Source organism: Mesoplodon mirus, assembly GCF_964341445.2.
Source record: "Mesoplodon mirus genome assembly, chromosome: 1".
Lineage (NCBI taxonomy): Eukaryota > Metazoa > Chordata > Mammalia > Artiodactyla > Ziphiidae > Mesoplodon > Mesoplodon mirus.
Genome location: NC_138976.1, coordinates 231222146 through 231246749, shown reverse-complemented (window position 1 = coordinate 231246749; position 24604 = coordinate 231222146). Strand labels below are relative to the sequence as shown.

Below are 24604 nucleotides of genomic sequence, written 5' to 3'. Positions count from 1 at the left end.
CATTGGTGAGAATAGGTAAGGTATTCAAGTTAGAATAATATCTTATATCCGTACATCACTTTATTGTTAGGCGATTTTATGAGTGTTATTAGACTAGTCAAGTAACAAATCATCCAGACAGATGGCTTAAGTTAACAAATGGGCAGGCAATTTTATAAAAGTAAACTCCTTGACAATCTTGTGTTGCAGTTTCAGAAATCTCTCTTTCACTACCCCGCATCCTGTAGGCAGCAGGGCTGCTCGGTTTGTGTACGGTAGCGAATGTTCCATACCTAGACTCCGGGCGGCCTGAGATGCCGGGCAGGTCGCAGGAGCTCAGAAGTGGCAGCCTTAGAAGAGATTTATACTCTTGTAGCTCCAACCCGCTGAATGAATTGCCTCTGCTGACTACCTTTATCTTTGCATCTTGAATATGTATTTGCAGTGCTTTTAATGAAAAAAGGGACCTGCCCTCCTGAGGGAGAAAGGGCGGGGTGTCCACTGACGGGCCCCGGCTGGGCTGTCAGTGAAGTGTGTCTGCCCTAATAGCTCATGAAGTGAGTCTAAATCGCAGGAGAGCAAACAGGAGGGGCTGCTAACATGCCTTTGCAGCCCTCCTCATCTCAGGAGTTTGAACAGCTCTTCAGCTTTGAGCTGAATTTTGGGTGAGGTTAGTGCCTCTGGGAGGGTGGGGCGTTGTCTGTAAAAGGCAGGCAGAACACGTGGGTGGTTGTTAAGAGGCTGTGGTTATTAAGAGCTTGCGCACAGGTTTGAAGGGTGACATCATGACCTGCTGCTTAGTCAGGTTTTCAGTATAAAGTAAAATACAGGGAAAATGGGTTTCAGTGTTTAAATTCCCTTCATGTGGAAATTTAGGGCAACCTGGTAGCTTAGAAATAACATTGCTAGTAGCAGGTTTTCCTGCTGCTTTCATTTTTTCAAATCTTTGTGTGTTTAAATATATCCTTAGAGCATCACTTCATGATTTGCATATTGTATAATTACCTACCAGTTACTAGGTAGGAAATAATATGTGATTGACACTTTCAAAATATATATCCATTTAAAATTTTTCTTATGAATTGCAATCCTTTTTTGGATTTTGTCTTAATTACAAAGTAAGTGCGTGCTCGAGGTGACAGTTCAAACGATACAGAAGTACTTGAGGTAACCAGCGTCATGGTTTGGTACGAGGTCTTCCACCCTTCCTCTGTTATCGTGGTCTTTTCCGAAAAAGTTTGCTCATTGTTTTAGGAGTTGTATCCATTGGTAGGAATGCCATCGAATGACATCTGCAAATCACGTAGAATGACATCCAAGGAATTGATGATTAATGTCGCTGCCAAGAAACATTCCTGTTCCTGTCTACTTCCCTGCATACGTTGGGAAAGAATGAAATTTCGAGTCTTATGGTTGGCAGTGGGAAAGCTGGTGCACTTGAATCTCTTTTCATCGGCCCATGATTTTACTACTTTTCATTTAAAAAGGAGAGGCTTATACTTGGGGGAGTTTTATGGCATTTCATTCATCTGAATCATTTGTAAGCCAATAGGAAACAGTTAGGAGGGGACAAATAATAGGAATTTAAATATTTCCTCTTAATAAATGAACCTGAAAAGGGTGTTTGATTTGTCAGATTCCTGAAAAATTATCATCGTCAGAAGGAAAATCTCTTTGCATTTTCTTCTCTCAAATGGCTCACTATTTATCGTGGAAAGGGAAAAAAATCAGACTGAAACAAAACAGTAGAAAGGTCCTGAATTCCCTTCTGCAGCAGGGTCCTCCAACAGATGTCCTCACTGGGGGTCTTGCCGCCCCTCCAGCCTCCAGCTGCATCTGTGCTGCCGGCCCACGGCCGTGGGATCCACGTCCACTCCCATTTCTGCATCTCTCAGTGTCTTTGGCTCAGACACCACCCCTGAGCTGTGAGTTAAACACGATTGGACGTGGGCCATTCAGTGAGTTCCAGGTGCCAGACGCAACGCACCGTGGGCCGGAGGAGCACTTAGACTCCACCCAGGGAGGAATGCACCTGTGAGAGTTGTTTGTGTGGCTCGGTGTCGGACCCTCAGCACCGTCCATCGCAGTGCGAAGAAAAGAAGCCACGTGCTGCTGAAATCATAGCTCTTATCAGAGAACAAGAGGAAGGAAGGAACATACGCCTAGCTTTTGTGAACTATTTTTTATATTATTGTCCTTGTTCAGGGCTCACCAAGTCGGTCTGTTGCTGCCCACTCTCGACAAGTGATGCCCGAAGATTCAAAATAAATACACGACCCTGTCTGTTAATAGGAAATCAAGTCCCAGGAATCCTTTTTTCTTGCCAAAACATAGTCCCTGGAGGACATGGGTATGCAGGGTCTCCAGGATTAAACCCTGGAGGGAAACTTTGGAGCCAGGTTGAGCAGGTGCTTTACAGGACCTGTTCTCCCACTAAGCTCATCTCTTCAGTTAGGCCATGCAGTGTGGAAAGACCCACATGCTGTTTTCAAACCCCGTTTCTTTCTTCTTTGATATTCGTCCTCCGTCATGTGGAAGAAGCAAGATGAGGCACCCAGGAGGGGCTGGCTAGAGGGGAGGCCGTGGGTGAGTTCCTGCACTGGACACAGGATGGGTCAGCGGCTGAACCGGTGCCAGGCACATGCCCCGGCCCTCGAAGCCCAGGCCCTTGGACGGGAGAACGGTCCTGAAGTGCTCACGGCGTGGTCACCTGCTGCGTCACCGGCCACACGAGGTGTGGGCGCCTCTGCCTTTGCTCCTGTTCTCCCTGCTCTGCCTGCTCTCCCTGCTCAGGAGTTCCCACCTGAAAATGGTCACATGACTGCAGGCTGAATCAGGCTTCTCAAAGCGGCCACATCTCAGACCTTGGCGTCTCTCTTGCTCCCTTCTCTTGCTCCCACCCTGAGACAGCTGGTTATTCCAGCAATGCTGGTCTCGAGGACAGGGGCAGGTCCTGTAAAGTCACTGCCGCTGAGGTGTCGGGTTTTACGTGTCACCTCGTGCAGCTCTGCCCTGACACGTGCGTGATGATGAGCGGTCACGAGCCCTGTGAGAGGAGGAGGAGAAGGGGGAGGGTGCTGGACAGACACAGGAGAGGAGGGACAGCCGGCCCGCTCTCCCATCAGGGGCTCGGCGGGGCCAGGCTCGCTGTCTCTGGGACCTCCCTGTGGTCCCCTCCGCGCTCCTGGACACTAAGAGGGGCACAGGGGCTCCCTTGCCTGGACTGTTCGCTGCCCGGCACGTCCTGCCCGCTGCTGGGGGCGGCTGCTGCCGGTCTTCCCACTCGCCACGTCCCCCGGGGCCCCCAGTCCAGAGCGGCCCCCAGCCGTGCCCAGTAAACCGCGCCCTCTGCTGTCTGCACAGCACGGAATTATTTCTCATAGTTGCTTATTTACTTGCATGTTGCTTTGGGCGTTGCTTTCCCGCACGGTTAGAGCGAAGGACCTTGACTGTCTCTTCACTGCTCTTTCGCCGGGTTCTGCGGCCTGACAGACAGTGAACGCTCAGGAAGGTTTGAATGAGTGAAGCGAGAACAGACCCATGAAGAGGAAGAGAAAGGCCTCCCACGTTTCGAGCAGCCCCATTCACTGTGCTTACCTTGGACCCACATGTACTGTGGGATTTCTGCTTTCCAACCCTACCCGTCCCAGAGGTTTCCCACTTGACAGTACTTCCCAGCTGACACCCTTATCCTTTAAGCTGAATGAGGATGAAGGATTGAATCAGAATCCCATTGGCTAGAATCACATTAGGAAAGGATGTCCAGGGTACTCAACTTGGGAGCCTTTTCAGTTCCTTTCTCATTTCTTCCGTGTTCTCCTTTTATGAAAGTCTGGCTTTAAAACGTTGTAGACAAAAATGAGACATTTGGGAAAACGAGGGACCCGTCCCTCTCCTGTCCACCCCCCACTGGCTGGAGGACAAGCAGAGTGCTGTTCAAGGTACGTGGACTTGACATGCCAGCACCCCATCCGACGCAGACGCTGGACGATGGGCTGAGGGCGTCTGGGCTGCGCCTCACGTCCTGTTGATGTTGGACGCGGCCCAAGCCCGGGTGCGGCTCGGTCAGTGCAACTGGGAAAGTTGGACGTTTCCCATCTTTGAACCTCTGCTGGTTGGGGTTCAAGGTCTCACTCTGTGACTGTTTGACATTCACATACCAACGGTCTCTTAGGTTCTATCCTAGGTAAAGGCTTACCTGCTAGGTCTAAACACACACAAAACAAAGAGATGATAAGCAAAACAATTGAGGTCAAAATAAGAACCAAAGGTCAAAGAGATGACCTCTCCCAGCAGTTGTGAAAAGGTCCTTCTTTTAAAATAAAAAAAAAAAAAATTTATTCATTTGGCCGTGCCGGGTCTTAGTTGCAACTTGTGGGATCTTTAGTTGCAGCATGCAGGGTCTTTTAGTTGTGGCATGCGGGATTTAGTCCCCGGACCAGGGATAGAACCTGGGCCCACTGTGTTGGGAGCATGGAGTCTTAGCCACTGGGCCACCGGGGAAGTCCCAAGAGGTCCTAAAATGTACAGAAATGTCCTGAAAATCTAGCTCACGTGTCATTCCCTGACTCCTGATGAGTGTCTTCAGTGTTGGGTGATGCTGGCACCCAAGACACAAAGAGGGAGAAGACAACGGTGTCACCTTTGAGTAATTTATGACCGAGTACTGCTCAGGTCACACCGGCAGGAACGCACACAATTCTGCACATCTGTCAGCGTCACGTGGACGTGTGGAATGACCAGTCCGTAGGTTAGGTTCCGTGCAATCCAAATGCCTTCTCTTCCCAGGTTGATGTTTGGAAGATAAGCCGCTCTGCTTCTGATTCCAACAACCTAACGGGCACCAGCTTCCATTTCTGGTTGAATGATTTTCATTGTCTGCTGAGTCTAGTCAAATAACGAAGCAATTTAGTGACAGTGGAAGTGCAAAGTATAGAACCAGAAGGGTTTTCAAAGTAATATTAGGACAAAAGCATAGGGCAGAAAGAAGTTTCTTCAATTTGTTATTATAAAATCACAGGCACACACTCATCCATGTGTTTATGGGACCGTGGTCCTAATTCTGAAGCACCTGGCCACGCGGATGTGGACTCTTCGTGATATAATATGATGATGGCTTTGCAGAAACAGTGTTGATGTTGAATCACTTTGAAGCAGCCCCTCCCAGGAATGCCAAGTCCAATCAAGGAACTTCCTGAAGCTTAAAGCTTTTCACGAAGGAATAACATCTCGATGTGTCCTTCCTCATGGTTTTCTCGTGTCAGTATTGGCTCTGACACAGAGTCACAGTCTTGGACGTTAGGATATGAGCGCTCTGCTGGGCTGGTCTCTTGGTGAGTGTAAAGTGTTAATTCCATTTCCTGAAGAAGCTTGAGTCCTTATGGCCGGTAGCCTTATTTGGCGTCTAAAATACAGTTGAAAATACTTACAGATAATCTGCATATTTTTGAAGTAATTCTCAACCATCCAGAGGAAATGCCAGATATTCATCCCAAATATTGGGTGCTTTCCGTGAAAGAGTAAATGATGATGTAATCTCTCTTCAGTGTATCCATCTCATCTGGCCTAAGCGCGTATGAGGGCCCCTTTGGTGATTACAGAGTAAGTTGAAAAATGTAGTCCCTGCTGAGTAGAGACCTTTTATTTTTTAAAGGGGGAGCCACGTATGAGCTACATGCCCAGAGATCATGCTATAAATCTGCTGTCCAAATATTCACAACAGAGTGTTAAGCAAAAAATACCAGAAGCAAAATGATATATGGAGCTGAAGACTAATTTTATGGAAAAAAATAAACTATTTCAACCAACTAATATGTGTATTATGTGGGAATTCCCTGGTGGTCCAGTGGTTAGAACACTCGGTGCTTTCACTGCCGTGGGCCCGGGTTCACTCCCTGGTCGGGGCACTAAGATCCCACAAGCCACACGGCCAAAAATAATAAAATAAAATGTGTGTTATGTATTAGAAGGAAATACACCAAATGTTACAGCTCTCTGCGTGGTGCGCTATTGAGCAGACTATGTTTTCTTGTTGACTTGATTTTCCAACTGAATTTTCAACAGTAAGGGTTCTTACTTTTATGGCTACAGAGTGTTATTTTAAAAGAAATAAGCCCTTGGCACCCTCTCTCCCATCCGTCCTTCTCCATTCAGCCTCGGTCCAGTGACCACCGTACTGAGCACAGCTGGACGCAGAAGGTTCTGGCCCTGCGAGCTCTTGCCCCCTCCCCGCCGCCTGGAGCCCCCCCCCCAGATGTCAGGGGCTTTGGGATTCCATCTGGGCTTCGACAACCCATCCGAGAAGACCGTCCCCAGAAAACGCCCCGTATTCCAGGGTGACGCTGCCCCCACACACTGTCTCTGCTCCCCCAAACCCAACCCCTTTCTCCAGCTGCACATTTCAGGTGTTGGGATAAAAGTAACAGGAGTAGCAAAAATTAATTAAAAAAAAAACAGGAGTAAGATAACCTTTCATTTTAAGGCCAAAAATAAGCCAAATACTTTAAAGACCAATGTTTAGCGGATAATCCATACAAGGCCTTGCACAGAAAGGAGGATGAGACTTTCCCCTCAGAAGCATCCGTGAGGGAGAAAAGATTCGAGAAGGAAAATTGAGGTTCCACGTCAAATAACAATATGATCAGTAAAATTCCTGCCGAAAGCGGGAGCGGAGTTGTGGTTAGTGGGAGATGAAGAGAGAAAAAGGCTGAAGACAGCAGTGAGAAAGGATAAGGAGTTCCAGGACCGGTGCTGTGTATTTTGTAGAAATGGTGAGAACCCGTTGGAAGTTAGAGACTGATCCACGTTGGAGTCAGTGGCTGTGGTCTCAGGACTTGGTTCCAGCCATCATCAGCCCTCTGAGGGCAGAAGCAATATCACAGCATCCCCACACGGCAGCACCGCCAGCTGTGTCCTCGTGGGGTCATAAAGGGAAGCAGATTAAGCCGGATCAGGGCTCAAGGGGAAAAGAGATCGAACTCAAGAAAATGGAGGTCACACCGAGAATGAAAACGACTCGGAGGGTGAGGTGGGAAAACAGAAAAAGGGGACAGAAGTTGTGACCCCAGAGAAGACTCCGAACGTTCAAACCCTTAAGAAAGAAGGAACTTCCACGCGGTAGAGGAATGCCAGCGGTGTCTGTTTGAGTGGCCAGTGGTAGTGGAGGTCAAGGTCACGGGAGTGGGGGAAGCGGTCAGGTAGCGATGAAGTGGACACTTTAGAAGTAGCATTTACGTGGACGATGGCCACAGTGGGTGGCAGGAAACCACGTGCTACGAAGCAGTGAAGCCATCAGCAAGGTGAGGACGTGGCCAAGGTCGTTGGTGACAGGCAGGGGAGAGGGAGTGCGACGCAGGAGCGCAGAGACGGAACGAGAGGCAGCCGCCCAGGGGTGATGACGGGGCCGTGCTAAGTGTGCACTGGGGGTCCGGGACCACGCAGGACTCTCCTTGCTCAGAGGAGGCCACGATGAGGTTGGTAACGTCCTCAAGGAAATCCAGCTTCCAGTCAACGCAGAAGCATTTCCGATGACACCGAGGAGGTGGGGTGTTGGGCAGAAACAAAGAATCCCACGGATAATCCCGTAGGAGAGGGGTCTGGGGGCGAGAGGAGAAGGAAGCCTGCGAGGAGAGTGGAGGGCCGGGTTTGCGTCAGAGGAGGTCGGTGGGAGGGCGAGGATGTCACAACGCCCTTGGGATCACCTGCTGGTGTTTGACAAATAGCAGCCCAGGGCCTTTGGAGTGCGAAGTGGAAGGAGCCGTTTGTGGTATGGTTTGTACTTCTCTGTTCGTCCCTGCTCACTTCGCTTCCACTGTAGCCCTGTGATCCGTTCTGTAGTTACTAACCTCTTCCATCCGAGGAGGACCTTGAGCTGGGTTTTTACTGAACAAGCCCCTTTCCTAGATTTTGATATTTGAAAACAATCGTTTAAGAACAATTGAGCTAAGGCTCATGAGTCTGTAATCCATATATATTGGGTTTTAGTTTGTGTCTACAACTTTCACTACGAGAGAATTTATTTCTGTCTGCTGCATGCTGAAGTACATTAGCTTGCCCTTTTTTTTTTTTTTAACCATTGATTTCTATTTCTCTGTGAATGTGTAAGTCCTTCATTCAAATGAAGCCATCACCTAATGGTGAAAACATTAGTCCCAGGGAGCTTTATCTGAGTTGGTTCCTGTTACATGTGTAAAAGCAGACTGTTCATTTTCTCAACAAACCTAAGAATGACTGTTTCCTTACTTGACTAAAGTTATGATTACACAAACCGTGTGGATAGCACTGGAATCAATGTTGGTTTTTGAAAACCTTTTCCATATGTGGCAGGGAACTAGATATTCCTTCATTTGGTTTTAAGAATAAGGTACATGTTAAACGAATTGGATAAAATAGATTTCCATGAAACATGTTGGCTGGATAATCACGCATAAATTGAGACACAGATTTGCTCCATTACTCAAAAGGAATTAGATGTTCTTTCATTTGGTTTTAAGAATAAGGTACATATTAAACAAATTGGATAACATATGTAGATTTTCATGAAACCCATTGGCTGGATAATCACGCATAAATGGACACACAGATTTGCTCCATTATTCAAAAGGGAACTATAAATTAATTGCAATCAGAACCTCCAACTTTGCTGTACGAAGCTCACGTCTTCTGACCCCTGGATGCAGAGGTTCCCACGAGGAAAGTCCGGGCACCTCCTTCTGTCAAGGCTGTTAGGAGGATACACAGCGATTGCCAGGGTTTTTCCTGAAGTTCCGGGGAAGTGCCTTAGTAAATAAGAACCTGTAGTTAGGGTCGCTGTCTCCGTTCGCACTGTTTGCTAGAGCTCCCTCCTCTGCCCCAGCTCAGCTCCGAAACCCTGGAGCGCGCTTGCTCTGTGCCTGGCTCTGTTTCACAGTGTCCCGCGGATCTGGTTTTTTATGTCCATGGAGTGGCGGGTGTATCCTCTGTAGGCGGCCTCTGAGGGGCTCCAGCTGTGAGCCTTCTGATACAAAGCTAGTAAAACCGTGGAATCACTAACATACTATCCAAATATTTTTACTTCACTCTGCATGTCAGGGACCGTAAGGAGTGTAGGTCCAGCTCTCTGGTCTTTTTCTCAGAGGACTTTATAAATCGGTCAAATATGGGTAATTATACGGCTCGGCTATCATTGCAAACTTTCTGCTTTCCTAGTAATTGCCATTAAATGTGAAGGTTTTGAAAGGTTTCTGGAAAGACCACATGTATTTTCTCGGCCCCGTTTCCTTCTTTGTTGGAAAATAGTTCCTGTGCCGTCTGGTTCCAGGGATGTGTCATTGCGTGCAGTGCTGTTTGTAGGAGAGGAAAAAGAAGCTATGAAATACGGCCTGAGCACAGTGCAGTGCAAAGTAAAAACGTCTTCTGGAGCTTCTAAAATGGAGTTTGTAGCTTGGACTCGCAAGTAGTTTTGGTCACGGGGGTGACGTCTCACTCTGGGTGATCGTGTTTCCTGTCTGGTGTCCGCCTCTCCTTCATAGCGGTTGTTTTCTTCAAAGGGCGTCCTCTACATCAGATGTGAAATGTTCACATTTATTTTTATTCTGTCACAAAGCATTCTCACAGAGGAGAGGGTTTCACGATGGGATCTTTTAGAATAACAGCAGGAGTTTCGCTTCATGTGTGTTCTAATTATTCTATCTTAAAAGAGCAGAATTATGTTTGGTCTTGTCATTACTGCAACAGTCTGATACTAAACAGCTGCCTTAGTGGAGAGAAAGATAATACAGAATTTTAAATTTTTACCAAAAAATGGCAGAGGGAGGTTTCTAAAAGCAGTTAGATGGCCCCTGAGTGTCCATTACTTGAGAAGGTGATTTCTGCTGAGGACCTCTGTTCCCGTGCTCACCGTGGTATCACCTGCAGGGAAATGCACATGTCGTTATTTTGCACATAACAAAGGGCCAAAGGCTGCTTTTGTACAGCAGAGTTCTGTTTTGCACTCTTGGTGCCAGTAGGAAGCAATCTCAGTAAACTGGAGTTCCTACAACAATTGGAATGGAATGAGGAAGGTTCATCTCTTCAATGCTGTCTCTGTTCTGGGTCCTTTCAGTCAGGACAAGGGAAGGCACCACGGAAACAGATTCTAGAGCCTGGGGCCCACCTGGCTGGTCCAACCTTTGCTCTGCATCTCAGGCTGCACCTCCTCTGCTGTCTTCTCATATCTGACCATCTTGCAGGGATGGATGCAGGCAGGCGACGAGGCAGACTTCCTCCTGGACCCAGCTCAGGCCCCAAACGTATAGACGTGGATTGGAGTGGAATGACGGGGCTGCGCGGGGTCCAGGCAGACAGGAGGCATCAAAGACAGCGCCCAGTTGGGAGTGTTCGGGGAGGCGGTCCTGCAAGGCCGGGTCTGTGTCGGGGGTTTGGGTGGGGGGCTGGCCTGAGTTGGATGGCTGATTTCTTAAGAGCTTGACCTCTGAAAAGTGACTAGAAGTTGCCCTGACACGATGAGTATCTATAAACGGATACATTAAAGTTTTGAATTCCTCTCTTTCTCCCAAGTCCTTATAAGTCTGCAGTGTACCCTCCACGGAGTCTAGAACAAACTAATTTAGGGTGATATGAGAAAATAACCAAGTCCCTCTAGCTGACTGCATCCCACGTGGTTATGAGCGATCTGTCATGTATTCTGGATTTATTCCCAGATCATTGAGTCATTTTCCCCCTGGTGTCAAATTTCCTCCACGATCTATTTTCACATGAAATTTATAAACATCAACTTTTTGGGTCTTTTTTATTGAATTTTTTTCTTGAGCTATAATTGACATATAACACCATATTGATGTAAGGTGTGCAGCGTGTTTCCAATATATGTGTATATTGTGAAATGGTCACCACACTATGTCTGTTTAATACCCCTCACCTCACAGAGTTACAAACTTTTTTCCTTGTGATGAGAACATGAAAAATCCACTCTCTTAGCAGCTTTGAAATATACAACAGTGTTGCTGTCTGTAGTCACCATGCAGTGCATTACACCCCAGAACTTAAGTTATCTTATAACTGGAAGTTTCTACCTTTTGAGGCCCTCCACCCATGTCACTTACCCCACCACCCCCAGATTCTGGCAAGCACCCATCTAGTGCCTGGGTATTTGAGTTCAGTTTTTTGTTTTGGGATCTTTCTTTTTTAAGATCTCATAAAAATGAGATCATACAGTATTTGTCTTTCTCGGTCTGTCATGTAGCATAATGCCGTCAAGATCCATCCATGTTGTCGAAAATAGCAGGGTTGCCTTCTTTTTTATGGCTGAATAGTATTCCTGTGTGTGTGTGGAAGGTGTGGGAGGAGGGAGAGAAAGAGAGAGGGAACATCTTTATTTCTGTGTCCGTTCATCCGTCAGTGGACACTTAGGTTGCGTCCATGTCTTGGCTACTATAAATAATGCTGCAACAAACATGGGGGTGCAGATATCTCTTCAAAATAGTGATTTCATTTCCTGAAGATACATACCCAGAAGTGTAATCACTGGACCGTATGGCAGCTCTGTTTTTGAGTTTTGAGGACCCTCCATGTTGTTTTCCACGGAGGCTGCACTGGTTTACATTCCCGCCAGCGGTGCACGAGGGTCCCCTTTTCTCCACATCCTCGCCGACATTTGTTACTTGTCATCATTTTGATCATGGCCATTCTGACAGTTGTGAGGTGATACCTCAGTGTGGTTTTGATTTGCGTTTGTCTGATAATTAGCGATGTTGAGCATCTTTTCACGTGCCTGTCGTCCATCTGTATGTCGTCCTAGGAAAAATGTCTCTTCCGGTCTTCTGTGCCCATTTTTCATCGGGTTGTTTGCTTTTTCACTGTTGAGTCGTGTGAGCTCTTTGTATATTTTGGGTATTAACCCGTTACTGGTCATATCATCTGCAAACATTTTCTCTGATTTGGTGGGTTGCCTTTTCATTTTGTTGATGGTTTCTGGTGGTGTGAGCATGTCTTGTGCTAGGAAGCAGTCTGCTCATTCATGGTCCGTGTTGACATTAGCGTGAACTCAGAACACTGTCTAAAGGTGCAACGGGATTATCGAGGAATTTACAGGAATGAAAAACCACTCTACACAGTCATACCCAAGAGTCTCCACCATGCACTGGACGGCCCACGCCTGACAAAGGCAGGTGACGGGGTGGATATTTATGCCGATAAGAGCAGTTACTGTCATCCTGCATGTAGACTTAGTTCACGTGCTGGGCGTTTTTCCTCCAGAAAGTCTTAATTGCAGCTACTTATGTAACCTGGGCATGTTGCATTGATGGGACATTTCAAAATAAAGAATTGCTTAAGTCACAAAGAAACTATTTCAGAGATTTTGTGCAAGTATAAGTGACCCAGTATGAACTATTGATGCATTTGGAAGATAACCCTCTGGCTCACCCAATCTGTTTTCCTGTCTCGGTCGTGGGTTTGATTTTATGATGAACTGTCTGTATCCTTGTCGGGTCTCATTGGGACCATCAGGGCAGCTAGTCAGCATCTTCTTAAGCATTTCTTTTTTTTTTTTTTTTAAGTCTAGTTGATTTACAATGTTGTGTTCCTTTCTGCTGTACAGCAGAGTGATTCAGTTATACACATATATATTCTTTTTTCGTACTCTTTTCATTATGATTTATCACAGGATATTGAATATAGTTCCCTGTGCTATACAGTAGGACCTTGTTGTTTATCCATCCTATATAATAGTTTGCATCTGCTAATCCCAGTCTCCCATTCCTTGCCTCCCCCTCTCCTTGGCAGCCACAGGTCTGATCTCTATGTCTGTGAGTCTGTTTCTGTTTTGTAAATAAGTTCATGTGTGTCCTATTTTAGATTCCACACATAAGTGGTATCATATGGTATTTGTCTTTCTCTGACTTACTTCACTCAGTATGATACTCTCTGGGTCCATCCACATAGCTGCAAATGGCATTATTCGTTCTTTTTTATGGCTAATATTCCATTGTATATGTATGTACCACATCTTCTTTATCCATTCCTCTGTCGATGGACACTTAGGTTGCTTCCATGTCCTGGCTGTTGTGAATAGCGCTGCAGTGAACGTAGGGGTGCATTAAACCTTGTGTTTCTCATGTCATTGTCCTGACATGAAAATGTCTGAAATGCAGGAGAGTCCCCACATCCTCTCCTCCGTTCTTGACCAGCTGCACTGTCGCTCAGGACACAGCTGTTCCCCTCAACCCCGCTTCACTGTCATCCTGGAAGTGTCTTCACCTCTTTCCTTTCCTGGTTCCCTGGCTCCTAAATGCCATGTGTCTCACTTTTTTGTTTTCCTCTCTCAGTTGCCAGACGCAAACCCTCCAGTAGCTTTCACAGATAGCATGAAGGACCAATGGTGTCTAAGCCCTACTTGTCTGAAAAATGTTTTTATTTTATCCTCACACTGAAATGACAGTTTGGCTTGGTTTGGAGTGATAGAGTTTTCCTAAGAATTTTGAGGAAATTGCTTCAGATTCTTCTAGTTTCTAGTGCTAACGTACAGGAGTCCAATGCCAACCTACTTCTGGCCCTTTGTGTGTGTGACGTATTATTTTTTTCATTCTGGAGGTGTGTCGAATCTCCTGTTTATCCCCGGTGCTCTGAAATTTGCTTGGTGATATGCAGTATTTTTCAGACACCGTACAGGATATTTAGCTAGGATAGTTGCCCTTTCCGTTTGAAGACTCGTGAGTATACATTCTGGAAATTTTCTCATTATTTTTTTATTTCCTTTCCACTCTCTCCGTCCTGTCTGACACTCGTATTATTGTGATATTTCCAGCTCCTACATCAGAGCTGAGGTTCTGGTTTTCTTTTCTTGCCTGTTTCCATCGGACTTTCCGTAGGTCTCTTCACCTTTGTCTTCCATGCTTCCTGCTGACTTTGTCATTTCTGCTGTCGTGCTTTCATTTCCCGAGCCTTCCTTCTCGTTCTCTAAATTTCCTGTCAGTTCACCCGTCGTGTGCTGTGATGACCTTTATCTCTTTGGAGCTCGTAATCGCCGGAGGTTTTTGGGGGGTGACTGTCATTGTTGTTACTTAGTCCCCCACCCCCATTTTCTGCATTTTCTCTATTCCCTCAAGTTCCTTTTTTTTTTTTTTAACTCTACCTGGGCTAAATTTCATGTCTGAGGTTTTCTTTAACGTCTCATGCTGATTGGCACCCACACGTTGACGGGAAACTCTATTGTTGCTGGGGGTTTGCCAGCTGGTAGGCATCACCTAGGACTTGGCAAGGACCCAGAATGTCAGCATCTGCAGGTCTTTCCTCGTAGGTTGATGAGTTTCTCTAGAAAGAAAAGCATTCCGTTTCCTTCCCTGGCTGAGGGTGGACGGGGCAGGGATGTGCTTGGCAGACGGCATTTGGGAGCTGAACGGGGACAGCTGGCTTCCGTCACTCGGAGGACGCGCCCATTTCATTCCCACACCCGTCTTCAGCCCCTTGTCTCACCCCTTCTCTCTTCTGGGCCAGGCGTCGCTGGGTCTGACTCGCTGGCTCTCTGTCCCCACAGTAGAAGCCTCCTGACTCTTAAAGACGAGGAGGAGGGATGGCCAAGGGGCTCCAGGGGCAGGTGGAGCTGGCCTGTCCTCCTGTACTCAGAGCCAGCCCTCCCCACCTTCACAGCGGTCTAGTGGCCAGGCCTTCAGCTGCTCAAGTGAGCTTCCTTCTTGTTTGCTTCGCCTCCTGTGGGCACGTGGTTTCCACTCTCTTCTCACATAAGTCAGTGACAGCTCCCTGCACGTATATTCCAGTGAAATCACAGTTGTTCCCTCTCTCTCTTTCTCTCTCTCAGATCTAAGGAAGGAACAAAAATAAAATGCAGCCATTCAATCCACCACTTGTTAGTAAAAGACAATTTACAACTTTGGACCTTGTTTTTATTATTTATTTATTTTGTGGTACGCGGGCCTCTCACTGCTGTGGCCTCTCCCGTTGCGGAGCACAGGCTCAGCAGCCATGGCTCACGGGCCCAGCTGCTCCGTGGCATGTGGGATCCTCCCGGACCGGGGCACGAACCCGTGTCCCCTGCATCGGCAGGCGGACTCCCAACCACTGCGCCACCAGGGAAGCCCCATGGACCTTGTTTTTAAAGGGAGATTCTTTCTAGCCTCAGAAAGCAGTGTAGACAGAGACAGAATCTCCACCTCTGCCCAACAAGGTGACCTTGAACAAGCCTCTCACTGACCCAAGTCTCAGTTCGTCTTGAGTAAAGGGAGGGATGAGTGCCTACTTCACAGGACTGTGGTCACAGGCAGTGATGTGCTGGCACAGAGCAGTGCCACGGGGCAGGTACCCAACTGATGTTACCTGTCATTGTTCTGATTATTATTAAGAGAATGTGGACAGTGACTCTTTTGTTCCTTGACTACACATACAGAAAGCTTCCGAAATAAGCAACTTTCAAAACTTGCAAAAAAAGGGGACTTTTTCCTAGGTTATGTTCCTTTTTTCTTCCTCCACCTTAAAAATGTAGTGAGAAAAAAAAATTGATGGAAAATCACTGACAGATTGGGAGCTTTTGTTTTCGTTCAAGTCACCCTAGAGTTCCTGAAAACTACACGTATGAACTTTAGCACGCTGAATATCAGAAATGGGGAAAGTGCTGATGGAAGGCTACGGAATGTTGATAGACAGCTTCTTCTATTGTACAAGCTTAAGATCTGTAGTTTTGCAGGAAGCACTGCTCACAGACCAGCAGAAGACACGCCACACGCTGCTGGCGAAGGGCTGAAATGTCACACTTGCGTGCCAGGCTCTCATGAAATGCTGGAGCCCTCAAAGCGCTTTGTTTTGCTAACCAACTGATATATCATTAGGGAGATGTTTCTAAATTCACCAAGGCCTGTCCACCTCTCCTCCTGTGACAAAGACCTCTGCAAAGTACAGTCAACCCAGAACTCCCATCCGTGTCTGTGGCCTGGGAGAATCCCTCTTCCACAGAGAGTTTCTGAAGAACTTCTGACATGTTTCTGTCAGTTCTCCTGAAGTCCCCTTTCCCTTTTCTTCTCCTATTATCATGTAGGTGATTGACTTAGAGTCAGTGCCAAGTAGTAAATAACTTGAAAAAACAAATGTAGAGATGATCTGAAGAAGGCTTGAGTCATTGTATACAGAGGAAATTGAATCTGTATTGTTGGGGGTTAGTCCAGAACAACCTGAGTTGACGTGGAAAGGCAGTCACTTACCCACTCCTGTTCAGAAGTTCCGGGTCTGTTGGAAATGTTATCTAAGGCCAGAGAACATAACCAAAAATTTCAGAAAAGCATAGGGTGTTTAGTAATGGTTCCAAAAGCAAGCATGAGCTCAAAGCGCAATTCTTCCCTTTTCTTACCTTAAAATGATTCCATTCCTAGTCTAAGGGCAAATCAAGGTGTTAAACCGAAGTAGAACGTGATTCATCAGAAACATTAAAATATATATGATGTGTTTATTTTATATAATCTGATAGTATATTCTTCACCCCGCGTTGTTTTCTCCACTTAAACTACTTCACACGGAACAAGTGCTAAACTGGAACATGACCCCGAAACTGGGAGCTCCGTCGTCAGGGTGGAATAGCTTGGAAAACGTAGGGAGTGTTTCTCACTCTTACAAAGAGACCGTTGATATCGTGCACATGAATCAGATAAACTAGGAATTTATGGTCAAAAGAATTTTTCAGACCTCATGTAAACATGGATTCTTGGTATTCTTAATTCAGCTCTTAAATACAAAGTATTTTCATTCCTAATCCTGAAACTATAAATTTACATGATTCTTTTATGTTTTCCTTTTAAGTGGATAAGTGCTGAAAATTACCTAGCTTTTATTAACTATTTGCCTAATTCATTTTTTTCTTTTGTTAACAGCTTTATTGAGACATGATTCACATGCTGTATATACACTTTCCTCAGTTAAAGTGTACAACTCAGTGGTTTTTAATGTAGTCACAGGTAGGTCCAACCATCGCCATAGTCACTTTTTAGAACATTTTCATCATCAAAGAGAAACCCTGTACCTTTTTTTTTTTTTTTTTTTTTTTGCGGTACGCGGGCCTCTCACTGTTGTGGCCTCTCCCCTTGCGGAGCACAGGCTCTGGACGCACAGGCTCAGCGGCCATGGCTCATGGTCCCAGCCCCTCCGCGGCATGTGGGATCTTCCCGGACCGGGGCACGAACCCGTGTCCCCTGCATCAGCAGGCGGACTCTCAACCACTGCGCCACCAGGGAAGCCCAACCCTGTACCTTTTAGAGAGTACCTTCCTTCCAGACTCCCATTTCCCATCCCAAAGCAGCCACTAATTTGCCTTCGGTCTCTATAGATTTGCCTGTTCTGGATACTTCATATAAATGGAATCATACAGTGTGTAACCTTTGGTGTCTGGTTTCTTTCACTCAGCATAGTGTCTGCAAGGTTCATCTGTGTTGTAGCATGGATTTCATTATTCAGTGTTTCATTCCTTCTTATGGCTGAATAATGTTTCATTGTATGAATATACTGCATTTTGTTTATCCATTCATCTGTTGACGGACACTTGTGCATCTTCTTTGGAGCAATGTCTTTTCAGGTCCTTTGCCCATCTTTTAATTGGGGCGTTGGACTGTAAGTGTCCGTTCTGTAAGCTGGGCAGTGGGCCTTTATCAGATGTGTGATTGCAAATGTCTTTCTCATCTTTCGGCTTGTCTTTTCACGCTCTTGATAGCATCCTTTGATACACAGAAGTTTTCAGTTTTGATGCAGTCCAGTTTATCTATTTTTTTCTTTTGTTTCTCATGCTTTTGGTATCATATCTAAGAAACCATTGCCAAATCCAAAATTATGAGGATTTACTACAATGTTTCTAAGGGTTTTATCATTTTAGCTCTTATATTTAGGTCTTTGATCAATTGTGCTTTATTTTGTATATGTGGTGTGAGGTAAGGGTCAAACTTCACTCTTGTATATGTGAATATTTACTGTACCAGCACCGTTTGCTGAAGAGAATATTCTTTCTTCATTGAATGATCTTGGCAGCCTTATCAAAAATCAATTGACCATACACATATGGGTTTATTTTCTGGAGTCTCAGTTCTGTTCCTTTGATATGTTCATCCTCATGCCAGTACCATACTGTTTTTTTAAGTTGAAGTGTAGCTGATTTACAATATTATATAAGTTTCACTACAACATAGTGATTCACAGTTTTAGAAGATTATACTCCATTTATAGTTATAAAATATTGGCTGTATTTCCTGTGCTGTACAGTATACCCCTGTGGCTTGTTTTATTCTATACATCGTAGTTTGTACCTTTTAATCCCCTACCTCTCCCCCCGCCCATTTCCTTTCCCCAAGATAAACACTGGTTTGTTCTCTTTGTCTGTGAGTCAGCTTCTTTTCTGTTATATTCACTAGTTTTATTTTTTAGATTCCACATATAAGCAGTATAATATATTTGTCTTTCTCTGTCTGACTTACTTCACTTAGTATGATAATCTCTGCGTCCATCCAGGTTGCCGCAAGTGGCATTATTTCATTCTTTTTTATGGCTGAGTAGCATTCTATTGTATATATGTATCACATCTTTATCCATTCATCTGTTGATGGACATTTAGGTTGCTTCCATGTCTTGGCTATTGTGAATAGTGCTACTGTGAACACTGGGGTGCGTTTATCTTTTCAGATTAGAATTTTTGTCTTTTCCAGATATATATATCCAGGAGTGGAATTGCTGGATCATATGGTAACTCTATTTTTACTTTTATGAGAAAGCTACATCCTGTTTTCTGTAGTGGCTGCATCAATTTACATTCCTGCCAGTAGTGTATGAGGGCTCCCTTTTCTCCACATTCTTGCCAACATTTGTTTGTATTCTTTTTGATAATAGCCATTCTGACAGGTGTGAGGTAATATCTCATTGTGGTTTTGATTTGCATTTCCCTGATGATTAGCGATGTTGAGCATCTTTTCATGTGCCTTTTGGCCATCTGTATGTCGTCTTTGGAAAAATGTCTAGTCAGGTCTTCTGCCCATTTGTTAATTGGGATTGTTTTTTTTTTTTTTTTTTTGATGTTGAGTTCTATGAGCTGTTTATATATTTTGGAAATTAACCCCTTATCAGTCATATCGTTTCCAAATATTTTCTCCCATTCAGTAGGCTGTCTTTTCATTTTCTTTTTGTTGTTGTTGTTTAATAAATTCATTTATTTTTGGCTGTGTTGGGTCTTCGTTGCAGTGAGCGGGGACTACTCTTTGTTGCAGTGCACAGGCTTCTCACTGTGGTGGCTTCTCTTCTTGCGGAGCACGGACTCTAGGTGCATGGGCTTCAGTAGTTGTGGCACATGGGCTCAGTAGTTGTGGCTCGCAGGCTCCAGAGTGCGGGCTCAGTAGTTGTGGTGCATGGGCTTAGTGGCTCTGCAGCATGTGGGATCTTCCCAAATCAGGGCTCGAACCCATGTCCCCTGCATTGGCAGGTGGATTCTTAACCACTGCACCACCAGAGAAGTCCTCTTTTCATTTTCTTGATGCTTCCCTTTGCTGTACAAAAGCTTTTAAGTTTAATTAGGTCCCATTTGTTTATTTTTGCTTTAATTTCCTTTGCCTTAGGAAACAGATCCAAAAAAAGCATTGCTATGTTGTATGTCAAGGTGTGTCTGCCTATGTTTTTTTCTAGAAGTTTTATGGTTTCTGGTCTTAGATTTAGGTCTTTAATCCATTTTGAGTTTATTTTTGTGTATGATGTTAGGGAGTGTTCTAATTTCATTCTTTTACATGTAGCTGTCCAGTTTTCCCAGCACCGCTTACCGAAGAGACTGTCTTTTCTCCATTGTATATTCTTGCCTCCTTTGTCGTGGATTAATTGACCATAGGTGTGTGGGTTTATATCAGGGCTGTCTGCCCTGTTCCTCTAACCTATGTGTCTGTTCTTGTGCCAACTAATTTTTTAAGTTGGTGAGACGTGTTGAAAAATAGGACCATTGTGATGAGTACAGTTTAGTCATAATTTTAATGATCAAATATTAGTGTGCTTTAGTCATTAGCAACAAATGAAAAGTGAAATGTTTTTACCAGTCATATCACTGTCGTTAGCAAAATCTCAAATCCTGATTACCTGAGGTATCAATTTTACCCTTTAAAAATCATGAGCTCTGGGAACTTTCTGGAAATTGTACCTAGGATTTAAATTCACATCTTAAGTAGGAAGCCCAGCTAACGACAGCCACTCGTTTGTTTCTCAGAACAGTATTAGTATTTTAAAGTTCAACATTAAACAGTGGTATAAGTCCTGGGGTTTGGTTTCCTTTCGAGCTGAGAGCGTTATCTGTGCCCTGCGGGTGGCGGGAACCACGTGGGCCTCTGCTACACAAAGCTGTCAGCAGCTCAACAGCCCACACGGGGTGTCGAGGCCACAGTCTAGGTACGTCCTGCCTTGTTTCCATGTTAAAAGGTATGGGGTGGGGGTGAGGCCGGGGGATGGTGCAGCCTGAGATTGTGCGGAGTGGCCAGTCTCCTTGTTTTTCTCGTTGGAACGTATTTCTGGTCTGAGCCTCGTTCCGCTCTGGGCAACCACTTTCTTCTATTATTTCATGTCTGTCTTCAGCTTTCATCAGCCTTTGTCACAGATAAGCTACCGCAGCGGTTTTTAAAAAGCAACCTCGAGGAACACAATATTCTCTAAAAGGGAACTTTCCGGAAAACTCACGCTGGTCCTTTAAGTACCAAAATTAGAAAGAAGCGGAAAGAAGGAGAGGAGGAGGCTCGTGATGTTGGAAATGTTCTGACACATCTGCCTCCCGATGGCGTCCTCTTCCTGGAGGTCAGGGCCAACGTCATGAATGTCGGAGATGGAGCCTGTTAGCCTTTGAGGGGCTCAGGCGGTATAACATTTAGGGCTGTTTGTCCCTCAAGATGTCCTGCTCTATGCAGTCAGCATGCCACTGAGCTCAAAAGACAGGGCAAGACAGCCTCGTCCTTCCCAGTTGCCAGGCCAGACTCCGCTCCAGGCCCCTTCCCAGGGCGTCGGGAGGCCTCACCGCCCTCACATCCTCACCCCCACCTCCTCTCCAGGCCTGGGCGCCCCTCCATCCAGTCCGTCTACTGGGTAGATGATTTATCTCTCTTGCAGACAGGGCTGTGCCTCTCTGGGGTGGGGGGAAACCACTCGTAGGCTGAAGCTCCTTTCCCTAAGTGTTAACATTTTTCCAGCCCTGCCTTCCTTGCGTGCTGGCATTTGGGTGCATCTAGTAGGTTGCCTTGCTGTTTACACAGGCCACAGTCCCGCGGCGAGGAACCCCCTTTGAGGCTGGAGCCGTAGGTTTTAGCTCTGGGTCTGTGTCCCCAGTGGGGGCTGGAAGTGTCTCTTCTGGAAAAGTGTGAGTTCACTGCATCACTTTTGTCTGACTTTCTCTTTCCCTGTTCCTGTTCCTCCCATGTCTGCAAATTATTTTTATTGCCACCCTGTGAAAAGTGGAGTGACCCCTACGGATAGCTGGGCATTTAACCAACTTGCACAGATTGACACAAACCTTACCACGGGGAGATGCAGACAAAGGCCCAGGAGCCATCCAGTGGTGCCTTGTGGGGAGCTCCAGTGGTCCTCTGCCTCCAAGCACGGGTTAGTGGGGCTCAGCTCACTGCCTCAGTTTTGCTTTCATTTCTCCTTTGTCAAAGAATGGAATCAGGGACTTCCCTGGTGGCCCAGTGGATAAGACTCCATGCTCCCAATGCAGGGGATCCAGGTTTGATCCCTCGTCGGGGAACTGGATCCCACATGCTGCAGCTAAGTCCACATGCCGCAACTAAGAAGTCTGCATGCCACAACTAAAGATCCCACATGCTACAACTGAGAGCCCACATGCCACAACTAAGACGCGGCACAGCCTAAATAAATAAATAAATATTTAAATGGCATCATTTTGTGAGTTTAAAATGTTTGCCTTAATAATTAATATGCCTTAGTTTTGCTATATACACATACCGAGGCGCGCGCGCACACACACACACACACACACACACACACACGTATAGGACATCCATGTGCTAGCGGCTGGGCCTGTTTCAGGAGCTCAGGGATGTGAGTGTGTGTCTGGAGTCCCCGTGGTTGTGAGGCAGCCCCGAATACCCTGTCCTCGCACCAGTGTCCAGAGCAGGAGGCGGGGGCAGAGGCCGTATGTCTTGTGAGGCTCTGTTTTTGTTCTGGAGGAATTCCTTTCCAGCAGACTTTCCCCTACGTGTCATTGACCACAGCTGTGTCTCGGGTCCATTTTTCTTTCCCAGAAAGGGTGGGAAAGTGAGGACCAGCAGCGGGGCGTGGGGTCACCCCAACTCCTGAGACGACTCACAGCTCCGAGGGCCTGGTGTTCAGAGACTCTCCGTCTGTTATGTGAGAAAACGGAATTCGACACGGGTGCAGTCGGACGGCTGTTACGGAGCTCACACGAGTGGACCCCCGTCTGCCCCAGAGGTTTAGAAACATCCCCAAAGAGGCCCTCGAGTTCTTGCCTCCAATTACTAGTGACCCCAGGGTCCAAAATCTGCTGCCGGTCGTGGTGAAGAGACGGAGAAAAGCAGATGGTTAGAGGCAGCTGCAGAGGGCCAGGGGGTGTCAGTGACGTGAGCTGTGACCTGTTCAAAGCCTTGTCTGATGGATGAAGCGGGTCTGCACGGGGGCTTCTCCTGAAGCCTCATTCTTTCCCAGCAGCCTCCGGAGCCCCTTGGAGCCCAGGGAGGCATGCAGGTGGGTGCCCGTGTTGGCTCTGTTTGCTGCCTGAGGTTCCACGCAAAGTAAGATGCCAGTCTGTGTCCCCTTCTCCTTCAGACACCCACATCTTATTTGCCCTCCAAAACGAGTCGGGCAGACACGGGTTGTGCTCAGCATTAGTCCTCAAGGTTGTGGGATGAACAAGATGCTCACAGCTCAGAGAACTCTGAGCTGGGTTGATGTCACACGTATCTGGAACCTGCTTTTTTGTCGTTGTTGTGGTTCTATAACTATTGGACGCTCAGCAGTTAGTTCTCATCCACGTTAACTGTCTGTAGATTTTTGAGAGTGATGACAGGTACGTAGGTAACCAGCGTATAGAGCTGGTTTGGTGAATCTTGACCCTCATTACATTTTCTGGACAACTGCGCTTGGATGCAGTAGGGGACATTGCTTATTGCTTTGGCGCAGCAGCTTTGTTGGGGTCGATGCATACGTCTGGTGGAGTTCCACTTCCTTTCATGGCAGATTTCCAGATTTCTCTGGGTGCCCGAGGGGGAGGCTTCTTGAAACCCACTCACGGAGGCGCTTGTGGATGCTGACGGTGTGTTCTCTGGTCACCACCGTGTTGGTGGCGGCCCGGCCCTGCTTCTCCCCACCTCCCTTCTTTGCGGGAGCCATCCTGCTGGGCCGGGGTTGGACAGGAAGCTGCTTTTTTTAAAAAAAAAAAAAGTAAAACTGTATGTGAGTATTAATATTTTTGAGTACCAGATGAAGAAGACATCTGTAGGGTGAGAAACTCAAGAAGACACACTTGGCGACATTCAGGCCCATGAGGAGGAAGTCGGCTCTGCTGGTCACGAGGAGTTTGGAAAAGATTCTCTCTACGTACAGCGTGTTCACTGTCACACAAATGGCAGATGGCAAGGTTTTGTTCTAGGAGAAATTCCTTTGCTGATAAGGTGCTCGGTGCTCGGTGCTAAAGTGAAAGCTCGCTGTTCTGCTTTCCCCCGACCTCTCCTCTGCACTCCCTGGCGAGGTTGGAGAGGTTCTGGTTCTTTCCACGAAGGTGGGCAGCCTCACTAGTCCCTCCACGTTTCCCTCGACTCACTAAGAGCCTCTTGGGGGCGACTCTTTGCTCCCCGAGTCCCCGGCAGCCCCGAGAGTCCTGAACCCCAGCAGGACCAGGAGGCCGAAAGGAGGAATCGCTCAGCCCTTCCTCCTTCAAAGGAACAATCCGGCCGTCGGGAGGTTAATGTCTTCAAAGACCGAGACGGACACAGCCTTTGGGGCCGCGGGGCTGGGGTCCAGGCCCGCGTGGCTGCGGGCTGTCTGTGTCCCCGGCCACGAGGCAGCGTCTGGGAACTCCAGGCGCGGAAGGCATCGGACCCCTGGCTCTCATTTCTAACCCACACTACCTTTATCCTAGTTCTTGACCCCCAAGGCCATTTCATTCTGTGTTTTTCATTGGTTTGTGGCCAGAAACCGATTGGAGAAAGGGGGAGCTTAAAACTGGTTGGGGAAAACAAAACAAAAGAAACAAAAGAAACAAAACAAACAACTGGTTGGGAGTCAGGATTTGGAATCAGTGACGCTGCAGGAGTTGTTTTCTGTAACTTAGAGCTCACTCTCAGGAGACACACACACAGGACAACGCCCTGACCCTGGGGCGGGAGGTGGCATGGCAGGGGGCGCTTACGGGAGGCCGGAATGTGAGGCGTCACAGACAGCCCTCAGCCATCGGTAATCTTGGCTTTGTTTCTCTAATCCGCACCCGCCTCCCACCCCAACACCCCCAGGCCGTTCCCGCCGCCCCACCCGACGACAACAACCACGAAGAGGACGACGCAGGCCTGGACATCGACGCAGGCCTGGACATCGGGCTCCTTCGTCTCCTGCCTCTCCCCTCGTTAATCCTTGTAACACCCCCGCCCCACCCCGCGTTCACACCAACCCCAGCTGACAG

At 46.8% G+C, this 24604-nt stretch overlaps 1 protein-coding gene across 1 annotated transcript in view; it reads left to right on the top strand.

Moving 5' to 3' along the window:
- PALLD (palladin, cytoskeletal associated protein) overlaps positions 1-24604 on the top strand; it is a gene marked incomplete at its 5' end in the record, with an annotated part of 382869 nt that overhangs the window by 190908 nt on the left and 167357 nt on the right. The gene's annotated exons all lie outside the window — the stretch shown is intronic.